This window comes from Pelophylax lessonae, assembly GCF_965119305.1.
Source record: "Pelophylax lessonae genome assembly, chromosome: 2".
Lineage (NCBI taxonomy): Eukaryota > Metazoa > Chordata > Amphibia > Anura > Ranidae > Pelophylax > Pelophylax lessonae.
This window is the reverse complement of record NC_138769.1, coordinates 131,518,870-131,539,230: the sequence shown is the minus strand read 5'-3', so window position 1 is coordinate 131,539,230 and position 20,361 is coordinate 131,518,870.

Sequence of the window (20,361 nt, the reverse complement as noted above, 5' to 3'; positions counted from 1 at the left end):
CGCTAGAGAACTCCTTTGAGCTGACTTTGGTGCGCTCGTTCCCTTGCTGCGTTGGGCAGTAGCGGGCGTAGTGTCTAGGGCACGGCCGCTCCGCTTCTGCACCCTGCTCCCTCTTCTGCTGTGCTGGTGGCTCTGTGCGACCACCGTCTCTTCCTCCAAACTACTCAGGTCACCTGCATGACGTTCATTCCATGTGGGGTCGAGGACCTCATCGTCCTCCACATCATCTTCCACCCAGTCTTCACCCCTGCCCTCCTTGTCGGTCTCCACAATGCTGAACGCCGCAGCAGTTGGCACCTGCGTTTCGTCATCATCGGAGACGTGCTGCGATGATCCTTGCATGTACTCATCTTGAGAAATAAGTGGTTGGGCATCGCTGCACTCAATCTCTTCCACTTCTGGGGCAGGGCTAGGTGGATGGCCCTGGGAAACCCTGCTGACAGAGTCCTCAAAAAGAATAAGAGACTGCTGTATGGCTTGGGGCTCAGACTGCTGGCCTGATTTGCAAGGGGGTGAGGTGAAAGACGGTTGGACATTGGCTGCAGGTGCCAACTCTGACCTTTCTGCAGTAGACTGGGTGGGAGACAATGTGAAGGAACTGGAGGCACTGTCAGCAGCAAACCAATCTACTATCGCCTCAACTTGTTCTGGCCTCATCACTTCTAGGGGCGTTTGATGCCCTACCAAATACTGATGCAGGTTCTGTCGCCTACTCACACTTGAGGAAGGTGTTTCACTTGTGCGTGTAGCTGGCACAGATCGACCACGTCCTCTCCTTGCAACAGGAGCTCTACCAGCAGCACCACGACCCAGGCCACGGCCCTTATTTGACGGTCTCCTCATATTTCTGTAATTTAAGATCTTGCCCTAGAAAGGTTTTTATTGAATAGCGGAATAGGAAATATGATCCAAAAAAGTGTATGTATCTCGCACGTACAAAACCACACTAGGCCCCAATTACTATTGTTTCTACCCCTAAAAGGATGGATGAGGAGTAGGAGGAGTATGGAACAGACAGCACCCTCAAATCTTCAGAAGTATGAGATGAACCCCAAAAACTTGGAAAGGTGGATCTCACACGTACCGACACAGACTATCCCGCAATTCAATTGATCCTCAAAGGTTTTTATTGAATAGCGGAATAGGAAATATGATCAAAAAAAGTGTATGTATCTCGCACGTACACAACCACACTAGGCCCCAATTACTATTGTTTGTACCCCTAAAAGGATGGATGAGGAGTAGGAGGAGGAGTATGGAACAGGCAGCACCCTCAAATCTTCAGAAGTATGAGATGAACCCCAAAAACTTGGAAAGGTGGATCTCACACGTACCGACACAGACTATCCCGCAATTCAATTGATCCTCAAAGGTTTTTATTGAATAGCGGAATAGGAAATATGATCAAAAAAAGTGTATGTATCTCGCACGTACACAACCACACTAGGCCCCAATTACTATTGTTTGTACCCCTAAAAGGATGGTTGAGCAGTAGGAGCAGGAGTATGGAACAGGCAGCACCCTCAAATCTTCAGAAGTATGAGATGAACCCCAACAACTTGGAAAGGTGGATCTCACACGTACCGACACAGACTATCTCGCAATTGAATTGATCCCCAAAGGTTTTAATTGAATAGCGGAATAGAAAATATGATCAAAAAGAAAGTGTATGTATCTCGCACGTACACCACCACACTAGGCCCCAACTACTATTGTTTGTACCCCTAAAAGGATGGTTGAGCAGTAGGAGGAGGAGTATGGAACAGGCAGCACCCTCAAATCTTCAGAAGTATGAGATGAACCCCAAAAACTTGGAAAGGTGGATCTCTCTCACACGTACCAACACAGACTATCCCCCAATTTAACTGATCCCCAAAGGTTTTTGATTAAATAGCGGAATAGAAAATATGATCCAAAAAAAGTGTATGTATATCACACGTACACAACCACACTAGGCCCCAATTACTATTGTTTGTACCCCTAAAAGGCTAGATGAGGAGTAGGGGGGGTATGGAACAGGCAGCACCCTCAAACCTTCAGAAGTATGAGATGAACCCCAACAACTTGGAAAGGTGGATCTCTCTCACACGTACCAACACAGACTATCCCCCAATTTAACTGATCCCCAAAGGTTTTTGATTAAATAGCGGAATAGAAAATATGATCCAAAAAAAGTGTATGTATATCACACGTACACAACCACACTAGGCCCCAATTACTATTGTTTGTACCCCTAAAAGGCTAGATGAGGAGTAGGGGGAGTATGGAACAGGCAGCACCCTCAAACCTTCAGAAGTATGAGATGAACCCCAACAACTTGGAAAGGTGGATCTCTCTCACACGTACCAACACAGACTATCCCCCAATTTAACTGATCCCCAAAGGTTTTTGATTAAATAGCGGAATAGAAAATATGATCCAAAAAAAGTGTATGTATATCACACGTACACAACCACACTAGGCCCCAATTACTATTGTTTGTACCCCTAAAAGGCTAGATGAGGAGTAGGGGGAGTATGGAACAGGCAGCACCCTCAAACCTTCAGAAGTATGAGATGAACCCCAACAACTTGGAAAGGTGGATCTCTCTCACACGTACCAACACAGACTATCCCCCAATTTAACTGATCCCCAAAGGTTTTTGATTAAATAGCGGAATAGAAAATATGATCCAAAAAAAGTGTATGTATATCACACGTACACAACCACACTAGGCCCCAATTACTATTGTTTGTACCCCTAAAAGGCTAGGAGTAGGGGGAGTATGGAACAGGCAGCACCCTCAAACCTTCAGAAGTATGAGATGAACCCCAACAACTTGGAAAGGTGGATCTCTCTCACACGTACCAACACAGACTATCCCCCAATTTAACTGATCCCCAAAGGTTTTTGATTAAATAGCGGAATAGAAAATATGATCCAAAAAAAGTGTATGTATATCACACGTACACAACCACACTAGGCCCCAATTACTATTGTTTGTACCCCTAAAAGGCTAGATGAGGAGTAGGGGGGGTATGGAACAGGCAGCACCCTCAAACCTTCAGAAGTATGAGATGAACCCCAACAACTTGGAAAGGTGGATCTCTCTCACACGTACCAACACAGACTATCCCCCAATTTAACTGATCCCCAAAGGTTTTTGATTAAATAGCGGAATAGAAAATATGATCCAAAAAAAGTGTATGTATATCACACGTACACAACCACACTAGGCCCCAATTACTATTGTTTGTACCCCTAAAAGGCTAGATGAGGAGTAGGGGGAGTATGGAACAGGCAGCACCCTCAAACCTTCAGAAGTATGAGATGAACCCCAACAACTTGGAAAGGTGGATCTCTCTCACACGTACCAACACAGACTATCCCCCAATTTAACTGATCCCCAAAGGTTTTTGATTAAATAGCGGAATAGAAAATATGATCCAAAAAAAGTGTATGTATATCACACGTACACAACCACACTAGGCTCCAATTACTATTGTTTGTACCCCTAAAAGGCTAGATGAGGAGTAGGGGGAGTATGGAACAGGCAGCACCCTCAAACCTTCAGAAGTATGAGATGAACCCCAACAACTTGGAAAGGTGGATCTCTCTCACACGTACCAACACAGACTATCCCCCAATTTAACTGATCCCCAAAGGTTTTTGATTAAATAGCGGAATAGAAAATATGATCCAAAAAAAGTGTATGTATATCACACGTACACAACCACACTAGGCCCCAATTACTATTGTTTGTACCCCTAAAAGGCTAGGAGTAGGGGGAGTATGGAACAGGCAGCACCCTCAAACCTTCAGGAGTATGAGATGAACCCCAACAACTTGGAAAGGTGGATCTCTCTCACACGTACCAACACAGACTATCCCCCAATTTAACTGATCCCCAAAGGTTTTTGATTAAATAGCGGAATAGAAAATATGATCCAAAAAAAGTGTATGTATATCACACGTACACAACCACACTAGGCCCCAATTACTATTGTTTGTACCCCTAAAAGGCTAGATGAGGAGTAGGGGGGGTATGGAACAGGCAGCACCCTCAAACCTTCAGAAGTATGAGATGAACCCCAACAACTTGGAAAGGTGGATCTCTCTCACACGTACCAACACAGACTATCCCCCAATTTAACTGATCCCCAAAGGTTTTTGATTAAATAGCGGAATAGAAAATATGATCCAAAAAAAGTGTATGTATATCACACGTACACAACCACACTAGGCCCCAATTACTATTGTTTGTACCCCTAAAAGGCTAGATGAGGAGTAGGGGGAGTATGGAACAGGCAGCACCCTCAAACCTTCAGAAGTATGAGATGAACCCCAACAACTTGGAAAGGTGGATCTCTCTCACACGTACCAACACAGACTATCCCCCAATTTAACTGATCCCCAAAGGTTTTTGATTAAATAGCGGAATAGAAAATATGATCCAAAAAAAGTGTATGTATATCACACGTACACAACCACACTAGGCCCCAATTACTATTGTTTGTACCCCTAAAAGGCTAGGAGTAGGGGGAGTATGGAACAGGCAGCACCCTCAAACCTTCAGAAGTATGAGATGAACCCCAACAACTTGGAAAGGTGGATCTCTCTCACACGTACCAACACAGACTATCCCCCAATTTAACTGATCCCCAAAGGTTTTTGATTAAATAGCGGAATAGAAAATATGATCCAAAAAAAGTGTATGTATATCACACGTACACAACCACACTGGGCCCCAATTACTATTGTTTGTACCCCTAAAAGGCTAGATGAGGAGTAGGGGGAGTATGGAACAGGCAGCACCCTCAAACCTTCAGAAGTATGAGATGAACCCCAACAACTTGGAAAGGTGGATCTCTCTCACACGTACCAACACAGACTATCCCCCAATTTAACTGATCCCCAAAGGTTTTTGATTAAATAGCGGAATAGAAAATATGATCCAAAAAAAGTGTATGTATATCACACGTACACAACCACACTGGGCCCCAATTACTATTGTTTGTACCCCTAAAAGGCTAGATGAGGAGTAGGGGGAGTATGGAACAGGCAGCACCCTCAAACCTTCAGAAGTATGAGATGAACCCCAACAACTTGGAAAGGTGGATCTCTCTCACACGTACCAACACAGACTATCCCCCAATTTAACTGATCCCCAAAGGTTTTTGATTAAATAGCGGAATAGAAAATATGATCCAAAAAAAGTGTATGTATATCACACGTACACAACCACACTAGGCCCCAATTACTATTGTTTGTACCCCTAAAAGGCTAGATGAGGAGTAGGGGGGGTATGGAACAGGCAGCACCCTCAAACCTTCAGAAGTATGAGATGAACCCCAACAACTTGGAAAGGTGGATCTCTCTCACACGTACCAACACAGACTATCCCCCAATTTAACTGATCCCCAAAGGTTTTTGATTAAATAGCGGAATAGAAAATATGATCCAAAAAAAGTGTATGTATATCACACGTACACAACCACACTAGGCCCCAATTACTATTGTTTGTACCCCTAAAAGGCTAGGAGTAGGGGGAGTATGGAACAGGCAGCACCCTCAAACCTTCAGAAGTATGAGATGAACCCCAACAACTTGGAAAGGTGGATCTCTCTCACACGTACCAACACAGACTATCCCCCAATTTAACTGATCCCCAAAGGTTTTTGATTAAATAGCGGAATAGAAAATATGATCCAAAAAAAGTGTATGTATATCACACGTACACAACCACACTGGGCCCCAATTACTATTGTTTGTACCCCTAAAAGGCTAGGAGTAGGGGGAGTATGGAACAGGCAGCACCCTCAAACCTTCAGAAGTATGAGATGAACCCCAACAACTTGGAAAGGTGGATCTCTCTCACACGTACCAACACAGACTATCCCCCAATTTAACTGATCCCCAAAGGTTTTTGATTAAATAGCGGAATAGAAAATATGATCCAAAAAAAGTGTATGTATATCACACGTACACAACCACACTAGGCCCCAATTACTATTGTTTGTACCCCTAAAAGGCTAGATGAGGAGTAGGGGGAGTATGGAACAGGCAGCACCCTCAAACCTTCAGAAGTATGAGATGAACCCCAACAACTTGGAAAGGTGGATCTCTCTCACACGTACCAACACAGACTATCCCCCAATTTAACTGATCCCCAAAGGTTTTTGATTAAATAGCGGAATAGAAAATATGATCCAAAAAAAGTGTATGTATATCACACGTACACAACCACACTAGGCCCCAATTACTATTGTTTGTACCCCTAAAAGGCTAGGAGTAGGGGGAGTATGGAACAGGCAGCACCCTCAAACCTTCAGAAGTATGAGATGAACCCCAACAACTTGGAAAGGTGGATCTCTCTCACACGTACCAACACAGACTATCCCCCAATTTAACTGATCCCCAAAGGTTTTTGATTAAATAGCGGAATAGAAAATATGATCCAAAAAAAGTGTATGTATATCACACGTACACAACCACACTAGGCCCCAATTACTATTGTTTGTACCCCTAAAAGGCTAGATGAGGAGTAGGGGGGGTATGGAACAGGCAGCACCCTCAAACCTTCAGAAGTATGAGATGAACCCCAACAACTTGGAAAGGTGGATCTCTCTCACACGTACCAACACAGACTATCCCCCAATTTAACTGATCCCCAAAGGTTTTTGATTAAATAGCGGAATAGAAAATATGATCCAAAAAAAGTGTATGTATATCACACGTACACAACCACACTAGGCCCCAATTACTATTGTTTGTACCCCTAAAAGGCTAGATGAGGAGTAGGGGGGGGTATGGAACAGGCAGCACCCTCAAACCTTCAGAAGTATGAGATGAACCCCAACAACTTGGAAAGGTGGATCTCTCTCACACGTACCAACACAGACTATCCCCCAATTTAACTGATCCCCAAAGGTTTTTGATTAAATAGCGGAATAGAAAATATGATCCAAAAAAAGTGTATGTATATCACACGTACACAACCACACTAGGCCCCAATTACTATTGTTTGTACCCCTAAAAGGCTAGATGAGGAGTAGGGGGAGTATGGAACAGGCAGCACCCTCAAACCTTCAGAAGTATGAGATGAACCCCAACAACTTGGAAAGGTGGATCTCTCTCACACGTACCAACACAGACTATCCCCCAATTTAACTGATCCCCAAAGGTTTTTGATTAAATAGCGGAATAGAAAATATGATCCAAAAAAAGTGTATGTATATCACACGTACACAACCACACTAGGCCCCAATTACTATTGTTTGTACCCCTAAAAGGCTAGATGAGGAGTAGGGGGAGTATGGAACAGGCAGCACCCTCAAACCTTCAGAAGTATGAGATGAACACTGTACCCCACAAAGATTGTGTTCACTGCACCCCAAAAAGATTGTGTTCACTGCACCCCAAAAAGGATGTTGTTCACTGCACCCCAAAAAGGATGTTGTTCACTCCACCCCAAAAAGATTGTGTTCACTGCACCCCACAAAGATTGTGTTCACTGCACCCCAAAAAGATTGTGTTCACTGCACCCCAAAAAGGATGTTGTTCACTGCACCCCAAAAAGGATTTTGTTCACTGCACCCCAAAAAGATTGTGTTCACTGCACCCCACAAAGGATTTTGTTCACTGCACCCCACAAAGATTGTGTTCACTGCACACCAAAAAGGATTGTGTTCACTGCACCCCAAAAAGATTTTGTTCACTGCACCCCAAAAAGATTGTGTTCACTGCAGCCCAAAAAGATTGTGTTCACTGCAGCCCAAAAAGATTGTGTTCACTGCAGCCCAAAAAGATTGTGTTCACTGCAGCCCAAAAAGATTGTGTTCACTGCAGCTCACACACAGAAAAATGGATGTGGATCACTGACACCTGCCTATCTCCAATCCCACACCACACAGCAATATCGATTGTAGTTTGTAGAACACAGTTTCCCTAAAATTCAGCAGACTCTGTCCCTAACAGGATTGAGAAGAGATCGTAGATCAGGATTGAGTGCAGATTCACCCCACCCCCCACACAGCAATATCGATTGTAGTTTGTAGAAGACACTGACCCTATAATTCAGCAGACTCTATCCCTAAAATGCCTACAACTCGCCCTGCCTAAACACTCCGACCTGTCCCTCAATTCTATCCGGACACAAATGGTTTTTTCCTGCCTATCTTTCCCTAATCAGCAGCCAGCACATTGATGTGTGCTCTGTCCCTTAGCTAAGCAGCAGAATGACGCTGCTGCGGCGGCTGCCTCGAACTTATAAAGACTTGGTCACATGCTTCAGACGGCCAATCACAGCTACTAAGACATTTGCAGGCATGGCTGGGATGGCTTAAGGCACACCAGTTAAACGATTGTTGATTGGCTGTTGAAAGCCCGCCATGAAAAGAGCGCCAAAGCATGCAAAACCCGGAAATAAAACGACCGAACACGGATTTTTACCCGAACATACAGTAAAGTGTCCGTGTCCGTGTTCGGGTAAAAAAAATCCAATTATTCGGTACGAACACGAATAATACAGTCCGTGTTCGCTCAACACTATTCTCCATCTCTCCAGTGCCAAAAAAGCTGTAAAAAATATAAAATGTTCCAGGTTCACTGCGATTGTGTTTGCCCCTGCCATTGCCAGTCAACTAAACACAGTGTGTGTGTGTCGTGACTCGTGACAACTCAAAAGCTTATACGCAGCCTCAGCATCAACTCAACACACACACACACACACATTGTGTGTGTGTGTTGAGTTAATGCTAGAGCTGCGTTTTAAGCTCTTGAGTTGTCACGACAGTCAGTGAGTCAGTCACGTTACAGAAAGATAACTTTACCTGCACTGCACTGAGCAGCACTCTACCATGTTGATTACATCTGTAACTGAAGCCAACAAGCCACCATTAGAGGAAGGAAAATCCTTGAGAGAATAAATTGTAAACTGAAGCTTAACCTTGAGGAAATCCTATGGGGGTCACATTCACAAACTCACAAATATAGTATATTACACAAGAATCCACAATTGGTGTATTTATTTGTGATCCAATAAGATAAGATTTACTCGAGGTTAAGCTTCAAATGTACAAGTTATTTCTCTCAATGATTTTCCTTCCTATAATGCTGCACCGTGGCTGGCTTGGTGTCAGTCAGTTGTCTAGAAGAAAATACACTTTAATATTATTTATTTGGTTGAGGGTTAAATGAACCCCTGCCTACTTGCCTTGCCTAGCACTTTTAGTGTGAAGCAACGGAACGGATTATGGATTGGAAATGGACACATTGGACAGGACAATCTTCAAAAACAAATCATCAATGCTATAAAGCTATAAAACAAGACTGGTGGTGTGACTGACTGGTGACTGGCGGCAGACTGAATTAGTAATTACTAATTTATTAAAAACATGAATTAGTAATTATTTCAGTGCTTAGCATTTGGGAACATGTAGGTTTTTCTGTAAGAACACTAGATGATCCACATGCTCAGGTTTCAGACTGCTTCTTTTCGCTGTTATAACATCTCCTGCAGTAGAGAAAACCCGCTCTGCAGATACACTTGTACCTGGGATACACAAGTATTGCTTTGACAGCTGAGAGAGGAGGGGAAATATGACCTCATGCTCACGCCACCATTTCAAAGGGTCCTCAGTGAGAGGCAGAGGTGGGGCTTTACAATATTTTTCCATTTCGTCTTCTGCCTTGGCACAGGGGGTCTTAGGTTCTATTGCACCATCAGTGAAAGACTGCCCCAGCAAAGTCATGAGCAGCGATGTTGTGGCCTTTTTGGGAGGAGAATGGCTATCCTCAATGGGTGTTTCTTCTTCCACAGTTGCTTTTTCCCTAGGCACTTCATCCACATTTGTCCTTCTATTAGATGTAATCTGTGTGTTTGAACAAAAGATAATAGTATAAGAAGATCTGAACTGACTAAGAGTGTGATTCATTGATGAGGTGTGGGAAACTGCATGGTAATCCATACCATACAGTTCCACTTCCCACACCGCATCAGTGAATCAGGGCATGTTATTACACAACACAATGTAGCTGAGCTTCTAGCTGTCTGGGAGGAAACATGATGAAATTCTAATTACCTCCAAAGATGCAGCCTCCTCAGTCACTCCTCTGTACATCTCCGATCTCTCCTCCTCTGTGAGAATAAAAGGCAGTCCTTTAAAGCGAGGATCCAGTGCAGAGGCTGTATGAAGGATCTTCTTCTCTGCCTCACTGCTGTACCTCTTCAGGAGATCTGTTTTGATGGCATTATTGATCTCATGGGTCATGGCTGTGTCTCCCATGGTGTCTGTCATGCTCTGGAGCAGTTGTGCATTTAGAGGGGCAATGAGAGACACTGTTGGGTTGCGCTCTTCTGACATCAGCAAGGTTGCATCCTTTATTGGCTTTAATGCACTCACAGCGTCCTCTGCATTTGACACATCTGTTTCATTGAGAGTGCAGAGATCAGACTCTCCTTTTCTGACTTCTGGAGACAGCAAGGTGGCACAAACTGCAGGTTGTTGTTCTAAGAACCTCTCGACCATGTCATATGCGCTGTTCCATCTTGTTGGCACATCAGTTATTAGCTTATGATTCTTCAGGCCCAGACATTTCTGTTTCTCTTTTAGACAGTGGCTTGCTCTAGTGCTGCGATGGAAGAATGTGGATATTCGTCGCACTCTGGCGAGAAGCCTGGAGAGCATGGCCCCTTTCAGTGCCTGCTGACATGCAAGATTGAGTGTATGGGCAAAACATTTAACATGAGGAAATTTACCAACTTGAGCTGCAACTATCATGTTCGCCGCGTTGTCGGTCACAAGCACTACAGATTTATCAGACAGCTGCCATTCTTCCATGACATGAGACAGTAGCTCTGCCAGATGAGCACCTGTGTGAGACTCATAAATGGCTCTTGTTTGCAACACATGTGACAAGACCTGCCAGTCCTTAGTAACGTAATGTGCTGTTATTGTAACATAGGACTCCGTTGTGACTGAAGTCCATGAATCACACGTTATTGCGACTCAACTGGCTTGGTTCATTGATGCAAGTACCTGTTCTTTGGTGTCGTGGTAGAGTGCAGGTATAACGTTTTCTGTAAAGTGACTGCGTGATGGGATCTTATAACGTGGCTCTAGCGTCTTCACAAGGTAGCGAAACCCGGCGTTGTCCACAACTGAGTAAGGCCGTAGGTCCTTGGCGATGAAAGCTGCCACAGCTTTGGTTAGTTTCTTCCCTTTTTCTGAGTTGGGCGGATAAGTTGACAGTGTGGCATCAATTCTTGGCTGATCTGGGTCTAGCAGTCTTTCCTTGGCAGTGGTGGCACTGCTGGTGGTGACAGGTGTTACTAACTCAGAGTGAAAACGGCTAACATGGTTTCTCAAGTTCGGAGTATTCCCTAGGTATTTAATTTTTGTGTGACAGGCTTTACATACGGCGTGTGTCTTGTCCAACTCACGCTTCCCTGTGTGTTCATAAAATCCGAAATGTGCCCAGATGTTTGCTCTTAAAACGCTAGGTGCATTTTTTATCTCTCGATCTTTTTCTCCTTCTGCCATTACCATACTACCACGTATGTGACGGAGACGGATGACGTAAGTTGCCAAACTCTGTCAGTGTTTAAAAAAAAAAAAAAATACCACTTGTAAACTAAGCCGCAACAAGTCAACCAAGCAACATCTTTCATAAAATATGACTGTCTGTCTGTCAGACTCCCTCTTATGCATGCACTTAGCCAAAACCCCCGGGGCCCCCCCTTACCCCACAGCTGCCTGCGACAGTGACACTGACAGAGACCCCCCTCCCCCCACAGCTGAGCTGACAGCCTGACACACTGACAGAGACCTGGATGTCCCACACCTTCCCCAATCCCCCACAGCACTGACAAACACTGAGAGTGAGTCAGGTTTTTTCTTTTTTTTTTGTTTCAATAAATTGTATTGTAGTTTTTAAAGCAGTATACAGAAATATATACTTAAATAATCATCATCAGAAAATTAGCAATATCAAGATGCTATTTCAATAAAATCAGCATCTAGTTTTTAAAGAAAAAAACATAAACATTGTCATATGGCAATATGTATCAAATAACATTGTAATAAATTGGTAATCACCAATTGTAGCCAAATATCGGGACTGTAAAAAGAATGTCAACTGAGACCAGTCCCCATGTCCCACATCAAATGGTCCTGATCATATAACATATGTAATAACCAAAGAAATTTGAAAGTAAGAAAAAGAAAAAAAGAATAGAAAGAGAGATAGGAGAGTAAGAAAAAATATATCCCCTTAGTCCGAGCCCCCGCTAAGAGTATAACTCAACACTCAGGGAGTCTAAAGATATGCAACCCGCCAGGTTTTTTTAGTTTTTTTTTTTACCAAAGACATGTAGCAGAATACATTCTGGCCTAAATTTATGACGAACTTGGATTTTATGGGATTTCTTTTAAAACCAAAAGTAGAAAATATTGTTTTTTTCAAAATGTTTGCTCTTTTTCCGCTTATTTCACAAAAAATAAAAAAAAAACAGTGGTGAATAAATACCACCAAAAGAACGCTCTATTTATGTGAACAAAATTATTAAAATTTTATTTGGGTACAGTGTAGTATGACTTAGTAATTGTCATTCAAAGTGTGAGAGCACTGAAAGCTGAAAATTGGTTTGGGAAGGAAGGGGGTGAAAGTGCCCAGTATTATGGCGGTTAAACTTTTTTTTGTTTTCAAGTTTTTTTTTGCATTGGCACATGTCCCTTAGGGCAGTACCTTGGCCCCAATACCCTTTTTATAGCCAATAACTTGCATATGAGTCTTCAAAATGGGGACTTTTGATTTTTCCTGTTCGCATCCCATAGACGTCAACAGGGTTCGTTATTCGGGTTTGAACCTTTGCAATGTTCGAGAGTTCTGGTGCAAACCGAAGCGGGGGGTGTTTGGCCCATCTCTATTGACACATGTACCGTGTTTCCCCGAAAATAAGACAGTGTCTTATATTAATTTTTGCTCCCAAAGATGCGCTAGGTCTTATTTTCAGGGGATGACTTATTTTGCCCCCTCTGATCCTCATGTGTCATTTTGATTGCCCCCTCTGATCCTCCTGTGTCATTTTGATTGCTGCCTCCGATCCTCCTGTGTCATTTTATGGTAAGTGATCCCCCACCCCTGTGCCAGTCACCCCCCCCCCCCCCCACACCTTAATCAGACATTTCCTACCTCAGTCACCAGTGCTCAGTGCCCGATTGTGTGTCCACACACTGTGCCCCGTGCGAATCACTGTCAGGGCGGAGCCAATAGCAGGCGGCAGCGCGGGCTCTCTGATTGTCCTGTCTGCTCCGGCTGTGCTGCGGCCTACAGTGAGCTGCGTGGCGGCGCCCACCGCTACGGTCCAGAGTTACGGTACCGGTAAGCTTCGGGTGCCTTATGTTCGGGGGAGGCCTTATTATCGGGGATGTCTTATTTTCGGGGGGTGCCTTATATTTCAGTGAGAAGCAAAACTATTAGTAGGTCTTATTTTTGGGGGATGTCTTACTTTCGGGGAAACACAGTAGCAAGCTTTCAAAGGTCAGCTCTCTGCCTAACCCTTTCATCCCCCTGTCTTGGGAGATCTTCGGAGTAGCCGGCTGGGCTGGTAGACAAGCAGCCTAGAGGGCTGGTAGTACCTGCAGGCGGTGGAGCTACTAGAAGAAGAGAGGAGATACTCCTGCATACAGTTTTGCAACATTTTTGCTATTTTCAAAAGTGGGCTGAGAGCTCCTGGTCCGTAAGGGACTTTGCCACTGATCCAAGAGGCCTGGTGTTTCTAGTAAGGAGAGCAGCCCAGGATCTTTTTCTATGTACATAGGAAGGACGTTGTCTTCATCTGTTGTTCTTCAAGTCAAGTTGGGCATCCATAATCCCTATACCCTATCCCAAGTTGTTTTCCCCAATAAAAACACAAAAACAAACCCATGAACTGATTTCTTGTGTCTGGATGCAAGTTTGAAATGCGTGTTGCCGGACTTTGCAGGAATAGCGGGGGTAGCGCTACATACAGTCAGGTCCATAAATATTGGGACATCAACACAATTCTAATCTTTTTGGCTCTATACACCACCACAATGGATTTGAAATGAAACGAACAAGATGTGCTTTAATTGCAGACTTTCAGCTTTAATTTGAGGGTATTTACATCCAAATCAGGTGAACGGTGTAGGAATAACAACTGTTTGTATATGTGCCTCCCACTTTTTAAGGGACCAAAAGTAATGGGACAGATTAACAATCATAAATCAAACTTTCACTTTTTAATACTTGGTTGCAAATCCTTTGCAGTCAATTACAGCCTGAAGTTTGGAATGCATAGACATCACCAGACGCTGGGTTTCATCCCTGGTGATGCTCTACCAGGCCTCTACTGCAACTGTCTTCAGTTCATGCTTGTTCTAGGGGCATTTTCTCTTCAGTTTTGTCTTCAGCAAGTGAAATGCATGCTCAATCGGATTCAGGTCAGATGATTGACTTGGCCATTGCATAACATTCCACTTCTTTCCCTTAAAAAACTCTTTGGTTGCTTTTGCAGTATGCTTCGAGGCATTGTCCATCTATACTGTGAAGCGCCGTCCAATGAGTTCTGAAGCATTTGGCTGAATATGAGCAGATAATATTGCCCGAAACACTTCAGAATTCATCCTGCTGCTTTTTTCAGCAGTCACATCATCAATAAATACAAGAGAACCAGTTCCATTGGCAGCCATACATGCCCACGCCATGACACTACCACCACCATGCTTCACTGATGAGGTGGTATGCTTTGGATCATGAGCAGTTCCTTTCCATCGCCATACTCTTCTCTTCCCATCACTCTGGTACAAGTTGATCTTGGTCTCATCTGTCCATAGGATGTTGTTCCAGAACTGTGAAGGTTTTTTTAGATGTTGTTTGACAAACTCTAATCTGGCCTTCCTGTTTTTGAAGCTCACCAATGGTTTACATCTTGTGGTGAACCCTCTGTATTCACTCTGGTGAAGTCTTTTCTTGATTGTTGACTTTGACACACATACACCTACCTCCTGGAGAGTGTTCTTGATCTGGCCAACTGTTGTGAAGGGTGTTTTCTTCACCAGGGAAAGAATTCTTTGGTCATCCACCACAGTTGTTTTCCATGGTCTTACGGGTCTTTTGGTGTTGCTGAGCTCACCGGTGTTCTTTCTTTTTAAGGATGTTCCAAACAGTTGATTTGGCCACACCTAATGTTCTTGCTATCTCTCTGATGGGTTTGTTTTGTTTTTTCAGCCTAATGATGGCTTGCTTCACTGATAGTGACAGCTCTTTGGATCTCATATTGAGAGTTGACAGCAACAGATTCCAAATGCAAATAGCACACTTGAAATGAACTCTGGACCCTTTATCTGCTCCTTGTAAATGGGATAATGAGGGAATAACAAACACCTGGCCATGGAACACCTGAGCAGCCAATTGTCCCATTACTTTTGGTCTCTAAGGCCCCTTTCACACAGGCGGACCGTTCAGATCCGCCTGTCCATTTTTTTGGCGGATCTGAATGGTCCCCCCCCCCCCCATGCATCCCTATGGGACATCGGATGTCAGCGGAGACATGTCCGCTGACATCCGATCTGATCCGTCAAATCTGGACAGATGGAAACCCTATTTTCCATCCGTCCAGCGGATGAGAATGGACTAACGGTCCGTTCCCATCCGATTCCCCCATAGAGATGTATGGGGAACTGACAGCTGTGTCTCCGCACACAGCGTGGAGAACAGCTGTCGTCATCCTGCTCAGCGGGGGATTGGCGGATTGATCCCCCGCTGAGATAAACAGAGTCTGTCCGACGGACGGATAGTGTGAAAGAGCCCTTAAACAGTGGGAGTACATACTGTAATTGCTACACCTTTCACCTGATTTGGATGTAAATACCCTCAAATTACACCTGAAAGTCTGCAGTTAAAGCACACCTTGTTTGTTTATTTCAAATCCATTGTGGTGGTGTATAGAGCCAAAAATATTAGAATTGTGTCGATGTCCCAATATTTATGGACCTGACTGTATAATAAACCTAATGATTTTATGAATTTACTTTGTAGTACCATTCTCTATAAGCCCCAGAAAATCCATTGCTACAAGAATTTTTTTGTATTACATAGAACAACTGTGGTGCCAAGAAATCCCACCATGGTCATAAACATTAAAAATATTTATAATACATCCTCTTAATAATTACTTTAGAATACAAAATATTATATAATATTTAGGCTCCGTTCACATCTTGGCATCCCAGATTGTGGGCAGAATCGCCGCAATTCTGCCCGCGATCCCCGAATCACTGCAAATCGCAGGACACCCGTGCGATCCCCGTCACTTCCAATGGCACCTCAAATGCAGCCTGATTTTTCTGCGATTGCCCGATGACTTGCGGTAAAATCGCACACATAGAATCGCGGGATGCCTGTCACCGAAAAGAAGTTCAAGAATCCAATGCAGCCTGACCAGTGGCCAGCAATGATGCCTGACCAGTGCCCATCCAATATGGCCTCACCAGTAGCACCCCCTAGGGACACATTTAACCCTTTGACAGAACTTTGGGGTACCCCACTTACCACTCCAGACCATTCTGAGTACAAATTCTTTATCACTACCCTTTGACGGCACCCCTGTAACCAATTTTCTATCCAAGAACATAGAGTTGAACTATTTAATTCTATATTACAATATAGTAATAGAAATATTGCGCTTCAAATCATGCCGACATTATATCAACCATGTTGTCATGATGATTGAAGTGCCAACACCAGCCATTGCCCCCACAAACCGCATTGACACCCCCCCACAGGGCCTTGGCAAAGATTTATTCCATGCAGCCAGTCCCAAAAAGGTTAGGGACCACTGCTTTAAAGTGTTACTAAACCCACAACAGTAAAATCAGTCTGTATATGCAGTAAAGCATGCTTGTTATACTCACTGTGAAACCTAAGGGGTTAATCCTCCACATTGTGTAATAGGCTGTTTAATCCTGTCTTCTCTGTTCCTCCCCTTCTTTTACTGTCCACAATCCATCTCCTCATAGTATAGATCTTTGGGAGTACCCTGCACATGCTCACTTTTGTGTGTATTGCTAGAGTTCTTTTTTTTTTTTTTGGAGGGTGCATGTGATCTGCACAGGGCCAATCAGCACTGTCCAGACAGAGCGTCAGGGATCATGCAGCCTCATAGAACAGTCAGAGCAGAATGAAAACTCCTCCTAAAAGCTTTTACTAGTGCTTGGCCGGACACTGATAGAAGTCACAAGACTGTTATATACTGCTGATGAGAAAAGGTATTTAACAGTTTATATTTACTAAAATAATTGCATTTCCATACTCTGTGTACTGTGGGAGACCACATATAGTGAATGCAGGGTCCTGGGTTTAGTAACACTTTATTTATATCTTTATATAAATAGTTTGAATAGATGAGGTGTACCTTGGACACATACCTTTGACACATGCATGTTACAGTTGGAGCCGCTCATGTTAACCCCACAGCCTTGGAAGGTAACAGATGTAGGGTTATCCAGGGGCAAAGGACAGAAGTTTTATGGAACACAGCAGCCACCAGCACATGGGGCGCTCATCATTCATGTAAGTACCCTCCCTGTTGTTGATTTTAAAAAAAAAAGCTTTAACTTTAAACAGTAATCCAGCAAAACACACTATTTCAGTTAGCACATGAATTCTGCCAAAAACTTTATTGAGGTGTCACCAAGCCAGCTCTCTTTCTTTCAATTTAAAAACAATGGTTAGTTAAATTGTTATTCCATCCATGGGTTACTTATGTGACTGTGTTACTTAAAAACGCGTTACACAATACCTTATTTTTTTTCACTCAGATTGTTCAGAAATAATTTTAGTTTTTCTGCTTCCACTTTCTTCCACTAGATGGCACCTGAATAAAAGCTACTAAATAATTCTAAACACCAATGATGTTTTCAGAACATTTGCAGAATGATAAGCCGAGTATACAGTATAATGTATAGGCTACCTGTTTCTGAAGCTGACCAGAGACATAAAGCAAAATCCATAGATTCCCCCATCCATGCTAAACAGCATAAATGGATGAATCTAATGCTGCCAGAAATGGTATTCTGACAGCTGAATGGCTGCATGTAAGCAGGTTAAAATAAGCTACTTAGTTTTCTGCCCCGGACGGAAGGGTAAGAGCTAATGCCTTTCCAGGTTCTTTGGTTTTAGCGGGTTTTCTTTGGGTCCATCACTCTGGTCCTGTGTTATAAAAGAGGGACAGTGGTCCAGAGCCGGAGAGTGGAGAAGAAAGAAAGTCCCCCAAGAGTACCGGGCCTAGAGCCCCTAAGGGAGAGGATTGGAGAACTGCACCTGCTAGGAGTGAAGGAATGTTGCCTACTGCTAGTACGCCTGTCATGTAGAAGGTCTTTAGGACCTGGGGTCTGTCCCTGAAGATTCCAGCACTGGGAAATGCCACTAATGGATCCCATTCATCACACGTAGACTCTACCTTTGCAGGTATGCCAGGGCAGCACATAGTTTGAGTTAGGGACATAGAAAGAAATAATGTTCTTGCATGTTGGACTTTGTAACGCTCTTGCCACTTTTCCAAGTAAGCTTTTGAAACCTTGTTTCCACCTGGTCTGAAGTTACCTAAAGGGGTGTAGTGCAAGTAACCGATACCACTCCACAGTTCAGGTCACTAAGGTACTTTGGCGTATGAAGACATCAGAACAAGAGTTATTACAGTGTGAAGATACAAGTGGATACCTAGGGTAATGGATTTATTATTAATTATGGTGGGCTAAATTCTCTGCATTAAGTGGAATTGTAAAAACCCAGTGACTATAAGACGGAAAACAAATTTATTCCAGATACCGTGTATTCACATAGCTATGCAGGGCAAAAACGCAGAGTAGCTCCTTATGACTGATTGAGCCTTTTGCAGAGTAACAGCCAAAGGAAGGAAGATAGTACCCCAGGTCCAGATAGATTAGTTACCCCCTTTGGAACTCAGTGGGGGAAAGTAAGGAGGATACTCCAAAAACATTGAGGTATCACGAATAGCCCAGGACTTTCAAAGATAGTCGGCCAGACCCATAAAATGGTAGCACAGAATCTCAGTGACATTTTAATCCATTACGAGTTGACAAAAGGTACTGACCAACGATTGGCTTTTCAAAATATCCGAGAACAAAAGGGAATTTCCCCTGTGGAAAGTGTCAAGTGTGCCAGTTCATTGACTGGACCAATGTATACACAGATTCAAGTCTCAGGTGATATATATGCTCACTTGCCCATGTGATAAGATCTACATCGCAAGACCAAAAGACAGCTCAAAATACGGGTCGGTGAGCATATGAGGGTGATCAAGGAGAAAAATCCTGAAAAGTCTCTGGCTAAACACTTCCGTACATTTCACGGGGCTAGTCTGAAGATCATGAAGATCAAGGGTATTTATGCCCTGAAATTATCATCAAGACAGAGCTGCTTAGGAAAGAAACATGGTAAGTTTATAAGTTGAGATCACTGGTTCCTTTGGGCCTGAATACTGAGATGAACCTTCAGCTCTTTTTGGAGGAGTAAAATAGACAATAGTGTCAGGCTGTTTTTCCCAGTCTATCACATTTTCTCTTGGATTAATAATTATAATAGATATAGGCAGGCTTATTTAAGCACCTTATAGTATTTTCTTTTTGATTGTTTAATATGTTTAGTCATTACACTTTTTGATCTGCAACAAATGTTTAGTGACCTTTTATTGGGTAAGATTATTCAATGGAAATCTGTTAGATGTCAGGACGACATTACAACAGTGTCACTTTAGGAGATGTCCAACAGGCAGCTATGGCTATTATGCTTAACCAATATAAGGGTGACGAATTGACAGCTGCACATTGTCCTGACAAAGCTACGCTTTGTCAGGACAACAGCTTGCGAAACGCGTTGATATAATCACTGTGTCACATGATGTCATGTAGTCACGCCTCCAACATTCGAACTTGATCAACAATGGGATTCATGGGATGATAGAGAGCTCGACCAAAGGACCGAGTGGCTGTGGCCGACCAAGAGCTGCACTATCTGGCTATAAAAGGAAGATGACAATGATTAAATCATGCTCCAGGAGCACGGTAGGATCTATACATTACAGGTATATGCAATTGGCTGCCTAGCGAGATGACTGAACGATGATAGACCGCACCTTTTGTGCACTTGTGCTTGGCTGGGTTGAGCTAGGGCTAGCAGAGGGTGTGTATGCAGCGTGCAATTGAAGTGCTGCTCATGTGACTGCTTTGCCTTTCTGTGGTCGGCTTGGATACTGGAATTCCCCCCAAAGTGCCTGTCACTATATCAGCTTACTCGCTTGGCACTGTGTGGACTTTCCAGTACCTTTGCTAGGGATTA